This window comes from Sphaerodactylus townsendi, linkage group LG02 (assembly GCF_021028975.2).
Source record: "Sphaerodactylus townsendi isolate TG3544 linkage group LG02, MPM_Stown_v2.3, whole genome shotgun sequence".
Taxonomy (NCBI): Eukaryota; Metazoa; Chordata; class Lepidosauria; order Squamata; family Sphaerodactylidae; genus Sphaerodactylus; species Sphaerodactylus townsendi.
The window spans coordinates 170,283,379-170,290,002 of NC_059426.1; positions in this window are offsets into that span (position 1 = coordinate 170,283,379).

Here is a 6,624-nt window from a genome sequence, read left to right on the forward strand (position 1 = left end):
GTGGCTGCCCAAGATGTATGGCATCAATATGGTAACCCTGTGGCTGTGCGACTTTCTGCAAACGTTAGTTATATATTTATTATTATTATTGCTTTTAAGATTGTCTACTGATTTTTTTAACTTTGCTATGAGCCAGTGATAGTGAACCTTTTTGAGACCGAGTGCCCAAATTGCAACCCCAAACCCATTTATTTATCGCAAAGCGCCAACACGGCAATTTAATCTGAATGCTGAGGTTTTAGTTTAGAAAAAACGGTTGGCTCTGAGGCGTGCGTTACTCAGGAGTAAGCTTGGTGGTAGTCAGTGGCTTTGCTTTGAAGCAACCATGCAACTCTTCAAACAGGTGAATCACGACTTTAGGAGGCTTATCGCAGAAGCAACTCCTTACTACAAAGCAACCGAAGCCTACTCCCCGGTAAAGGATCGCGACTGAAGTTCTTCGCATGAAAATCAGTGGGGCTCTACAGCGCTTAACAGGGTTGCCATCTACACCGCTTCCCCAAAACCAAGTCCCTAGGTTTAATGCTAATAATCGAGCCCAGCTCCAGGCCAGCCTAGATAAGCACTCTGTTTGCATCGTGACCACAGAGAGGGCCTTGCGTGCCGTGGTCTGGCAATCTTCGCGCTATAGGTTCCGCTGCACCACTGCTATAAGCCATCTCAAGACTTATTATTGACAAATAAATGAAAAATAAGTCCCAAATCTGTTACATTTAAATATATTAGCGCATTTATTTGTTAGCAGCCATGCAATTTAAAAGGTGGTTGAGGTACAGTATTTAACTGGATAAGACCCCCCCCCCCCTTCTTGTATCTTCAGATAATTTGCTCTACAGTATCCGCTTGACATTTTCCAAAGAAACCGATGACTTTTACGCAACGGGATTCCCATTACAACATTATTCACCCCAAGCTCATATACTAGATTTCAGACAGGAAAAGGTGCTCAGCTAGGAGAAGATTAATTCCATTCTGCACAATTCAAATAATGAACTGAACAGGGAAGAATCCCATGTGCCTGCCGACACGGGGCTTCTATATTTAAACCTTGGCAGCAGGTTCCTATGGCAACGGGAAACTCTATTGTGTGGGAACTGGAGGGGTTTAAAAATAGCCCGCTGGCACCAATAGCCTGATAAGACTATGTCATAAAATAGTTTGTTTGCGTGTGTGTGCGTGTGTGTGTGTGTCTGAACATGAGAGAAAGAGCTGTTGTAGAGAAATGGGCCAAATTTTAGACTGGAACTATGGAGAGGGAGAAATTGCGACCCACTAGTAGTCGAGCATGCACTTTGTATCTTGAAGACCCCAGGTTCCAGGGGAAAAATAAATAAATTGATGACTAGTGGTTTTGAAGGTTAAGGTTTGTTAAAACAAAATAAGAACCAACACAGAGAAGTGAGATTGGTATTCATAGACACTCTAAAGCAGTGGTGGCGAACCTATGGCACGGGTGCCAGAGGTGGCACTCAGAGCCCTCTCTGTGGGGATGTGTGCACAGAGTTCGTCATGTGATGGGGGCAGAAAATCCCCCTCCAACCATTTAGGCTGGCCTGGGCCATTGGGCATGACATGTAGGTAATCCTGTTAAGTGCTGTTAAACCCCACTGATTTCCATGGGAAGAACTAAACCTAGGAGTAAGCTCGGTTGCTGGCAATGGGGCTTGCTTCTAAACCCTCCTAGGGTCGTGATTTACCCATTGGAAGAGTTGCATTGTTGCTTCAAAGCAAAGCCACCGACTACCACCAAGCTTACTCCCGAGTAACGTACGCCTTGGAGCCAACCGTTTTTTCTAAACTAAAACCTCAGTATTCAGGTTAAATTGCCGTATGTATGTATGTATGTAGTATGTATGTATGTATGTATGTATGTATGTATGTATGTATGTATGTATGTATGTATGTATGTATGTATTTATTTATTTATTTATTTATTATTGTTTAGTTTTGTATCCCGCCCTATCCCCGAAGGGCTCTGGGCGGCGTACAACAAAGTTAAGTTACAATCCGTTGGCACTTTGCGATAAATAAGTGGGTTTTGGGTTGCAATTTGGACACTTGTTCTTGAAAAGGTTCACCATCACTGCTCTAAAGATCCAATTTTACTTAGGTGGTTAATGACCAAGTGGTTAAAAAAAATACTTTTAGTGTTCATATTCAGTGCATAAGAAACTGGGAGTCCTAATGGCATGTGTACTTTGTGCTTTGTGAAATTTCTCTTTGTGTGTTTTTGGTGATGAAAAGACTTTTAAGGACTAATAAAATTTTTATCAATTCCAGGCATTTCCAGTTTAAGTATCTCAGGGGCTGGGGAAGGTTGTTAAAACCGAATAACAGCGCGACAAAACAGTGTAATATATGGAATGACGAAAGCCAAGAAAACTGCCTTATTTCACATGAAATAACTTCATTTCTGTTCCTTTTATTAAAAAAGCCACCCTGAACGATTCTGTGTTATGTGTTCTGCAGAATGACTGAGAGAACTGAGGATCTGTCTGAAGCTCAGAACTTTGGAAAATGTTTGTGAAAGTGAAGAAGAGTTCGGATTTATATCCCCCTTTCTCTCCTGTAGGAGACTCAAAGGGGTTTACAATCTCCTTGCCCTTCCCCCCTCACAACAAACACCCTGCGAGGTGGGTGGGACTGAGAGAGCTCCGAAAAGCTGTGACTAGCCCAAGGTCACCCAGCTGGCGTGTGTGGGAGTGCACAGGATAATCTGAATTCCCCAGATAAGCCTCCACAGCTCAGGCAGCAGAGCAGAGAATCAAACCCTTGCACAGATGCATGCGAATGGGAAAACAGGGAAGTGGGTTACTTTATCCTGACTGCAACCCATTATACATTTACTGTGCAGAAGGGGCCTTAGCAGAGGCGTATCTAGGAAAAATGTAGCCCAGTGCTAAATCTGAGTTTTCTGCCCCTCCCCCTGTATGGGTGGCCACCCTCCCCCGCCTCGACCAAACTTTTTTTGCACCAGGTCTTGAAGTGTATGGGCATGGGAGGAAGGAGGGTTGTGTGGGGGTAATTGTCGGCGCCCCACGTGACTAAATGGCTGCAGCCCAGGGTAATTTGACCCCGTATGTCCCCCTTGACGGTACGCCCCTGCGACTTAGAGAGCTGGGTATGTTTTGTCTGGAGAAGAGAAGGTTAAGGGGTGACATGATGGCCCTGTTTAAATATTTGAAGGGATTTCCTAACCTGGACGTGTCAACCCCCACCCACTCACTTCAAACTGCCCCCCCTTCCTATCTTGTTGTGATGTGTTAAATCCACAATTGGGTCGGTGGCGACTAATTGTACCCCAAAGCAGCGCACAGAACAGCTGAGGCGAGCCACTTTTCGCTAAGATGACTCAAGTGCTCTTCAGAACGCGCTGCTTGGATACAGTCGAAACACTTGAACGTTTGAGCTTTAATCAAAACCCACTTGACAGCAAGTGAAAAATTAATAAGTTGCCTCTCTTTAAATAGGTCATTACACAGGGAACAGCAAACAACGCTGGTTCAGCCAGCTTTTTCAATTAAGCTTGCGCTCTTGCCCAGTGCCAGAAGGCAAGTCCACATATATATTCCCTCCCTGGTTCTTTTAGTCAAAATTATTGTCAGGCTTAAGTGAGACTTAGAATATGAGAGAAAGGGAGGATATAAATCCAGACTCCTCCTCCTCCCCTTCTCCTCCTCCTCCTCCTCCTCCTCCTCCTCCTCCTCCTCCTCTCCTCCTCCTCCTCCTCTTTCTTCTTCTTCGATTCCCATTCCTCCATTTGAGTGGCAGAGGCTTATCTGGTGAATCAGATGTGTTTCCGCATTCCTACATCCCTGCTGGGTGACCTTGGACTAGTCACAGTTCTCTCAGAACTCTCTCAGCCCCACCTGCCTCCCAAGACATCTGTTGTGGGGCGGGGGGAAGGGAAAGGAGCTTGTAAACCACCTTACAGGAGGGAAAGGTGGGGTATAAATCCAAACGACTACTTCTACAATTATTCTTCCTCCTCCTTCTCCTCCTCCTCCTCCTCCTTCTTGATTCCCACTCCTCCATTTGAGTGGCAGAGGCTTATCTGGTGAATCAGATGTGTTTCTGCACTCCTACATCCCTGCTGGGTGACCTTGGACTAGTCACAGTTCTCTCAGAACTCTCTCAGCCCCACCTGCCTCCCAAGGTATCTGTTGTGGGGCGGGGGGTAGGGAAAGGAGCTTGTAAACCACCTTACAGGAGAGAAAGGTGGGGTATAAATCCAAACTACTACTACTACTACAATTACTCTTCCTCCTCCTCTTCCTCCTCCTCTTCCTCCTCCTCTCAGCCCCACCTACTTCACAAGGTATCTGTTGTGGGGAGAGGAAGGGGAAGGAGCTTGTAAAGCCACTTAGAGTCTCCTTACAGGAGAGAAAGGTGGGGGTATAAATCCAAATTATTATTCTTCGAGTACAGATTATTAGAAAGCACAAAGAGCCTATTGTACTTGAGCCCCTAGCATTTGTAAAAATAAATCCCCCAGTTTGATCACCCTTTTTGGCCCCATTTAAGATCAGTAGGTCCAATTTCAACTGAAAGAGAGATAACTGCTTCCAGTCCAAGTAAGCTCGTTTGCGCCTGATAAGTATTGTGATTTATTGTCCAAGATTCTTTGGTCTGAATGACAAAGGGATTTGCCTTGTTGCTTTGCAGCCTCTGCCCTGGTGCTCTAGGCCAGTGGTGGTGAACCTATGGCACAGGTGCCAGAGGTGGCACTCAGAGCCCTCTCTGGGGGCACGCACAAACAGAGTGCCCACACACACACACATCTAGGCTGGCCTGGGCCTCTGGGCTCGATGATTAGCTTTAAACCTAAGACCTAGTTTTGGGGAAGCAGTGTAGGTAACCCTGTTAAGTGCTGTTAAACCCCACTGATTTTCATGGGAAGAACTAAAGCGCGATCCTTTACCTGGGAGTAAGTGCGGTTGCTGGCAATGGGGCTTGCTTCTGAGTAAACCCTCCTAGGGTCGTGATTCACCCGTTGGAAGAGTTACACGGTTGCTTCAAAGCAAAGCCACCGACTACCACCAAGCTTACTCCTGAGTAATGCACGCCTCAGAGCCAACCGTTTTTTCTAAACTAAAACCTCAGTATTCAGGTTATGTATAGAGAGAGAAACAGGAAATATGCAAAGATAGTAATTTGTGAAGGGTAAAAGGAAAATAACCTAACATTATAATTTCTAAACTTGTATCTATATAAAAGACCTATTGGTAATACCATATACAAGGAAACACAAATGTTTGTTTTGAGGTAGAGATAACTGGACAGTTGTATATTTTATGTTTGTTATTGTATGTTTGTTTGTTTTTCTATTATGTTAAATGGTATATATTTAATAAAAATAAGTTAAAAAAAGCAAAGCCACCGACTACCACCAAGCTTACTCCTGAGTAACGCACGCCTCAGAGCCAACCGGTTTTTCTAAACTAAAACCTCAGTATTCAGGTTAAATTGCTGTGTTGGCACATTGCGATAAATAAGTGGGTTTTGGGTTGCAATTTGGGCACTCGGCCTCGAAAAGGTTCGCCATCACTGCTCTAGACCTTCCTCCTTGCCTCACCCACCATAGCTCCCACGGGCCACAGGTGCCGAGCCGGGCCGCTCACCTGCAAATGACAACGCTTTGAGAATCAAAACGTTTCGTTTTGCGAGCGCTGACACCAAGCAGTGCGATTAATCCAGGTTTCGTGGGGATGACTGCTTTTCTTCTTTCCCCTCTTAAACGTCAGACTGGGCAACGTGCACAAAAGAGTTGGTTTAAAAAAAGGAGAAGGAGAGAAAACACCATTATGCACGGACTCTAACGGCCACCGCGGCTGATGCGGTTCGCGGAACCTTTGCAAAGCCCCGGGTCAGCCAACCTGGTCTAATGAGTTTTCTGCCAACAAAACAGGGAATGTTAACACCAGGGCCCGGAGGAGGAAGACGCGTTCAGCAGAAAAGGAAAAACGGTCCTCATTAAACGAACGCCAACCTGTGCACCCGCAGAAGTGGCATCCGGAGCTCGGGGAGGGGTTAAATGATGCGTTCGTTGGCTTGGTGTGCTGGAAAAATGAGCCGAAGGCCTTCTAATTAAGGGGGGGAGGGGAGACTTGAAATCTTTTTAGAAGAGCAGGGAACTAGCAGAGGTGGATTCTGCGCAAACATCTTTAGGATGTTGTAAATAACGTTTTGGGGGAGTCAGTCAGTTTTATTAAGGCCATTAGGCCAGCAAAAAAGAGAAGAGAGGAACAAGAAAAAGAAAGAACAGTAAACAAAAGAAAAAAGAAAAAATTGAATTTGTACAGAAATCCATGGCATAAGTCTATACACAAAAAATATCATCAGATTGTAGCATTATTACGGTCACCATCATGTGGTCTGGCTCTTGGTCCTAACATGATTCTTCGCTTATTATGTGCCAGCATACAAAATTTAGCTAATTGGAAGAACTCAAATATCCCAACTTTGTTTGACTGGCATTTGAAAATGTTAGAGCTTATAAAGATTGCTCAACTTCAAGGGAATGATGCACTAGAAAAAACTTACAATCTAAAAAACCAGTGGGATCAATGGAATAAGTATTTAGAACGAAAATATGCTGTCCAAAGCAAGTAGTTGGATAGACAA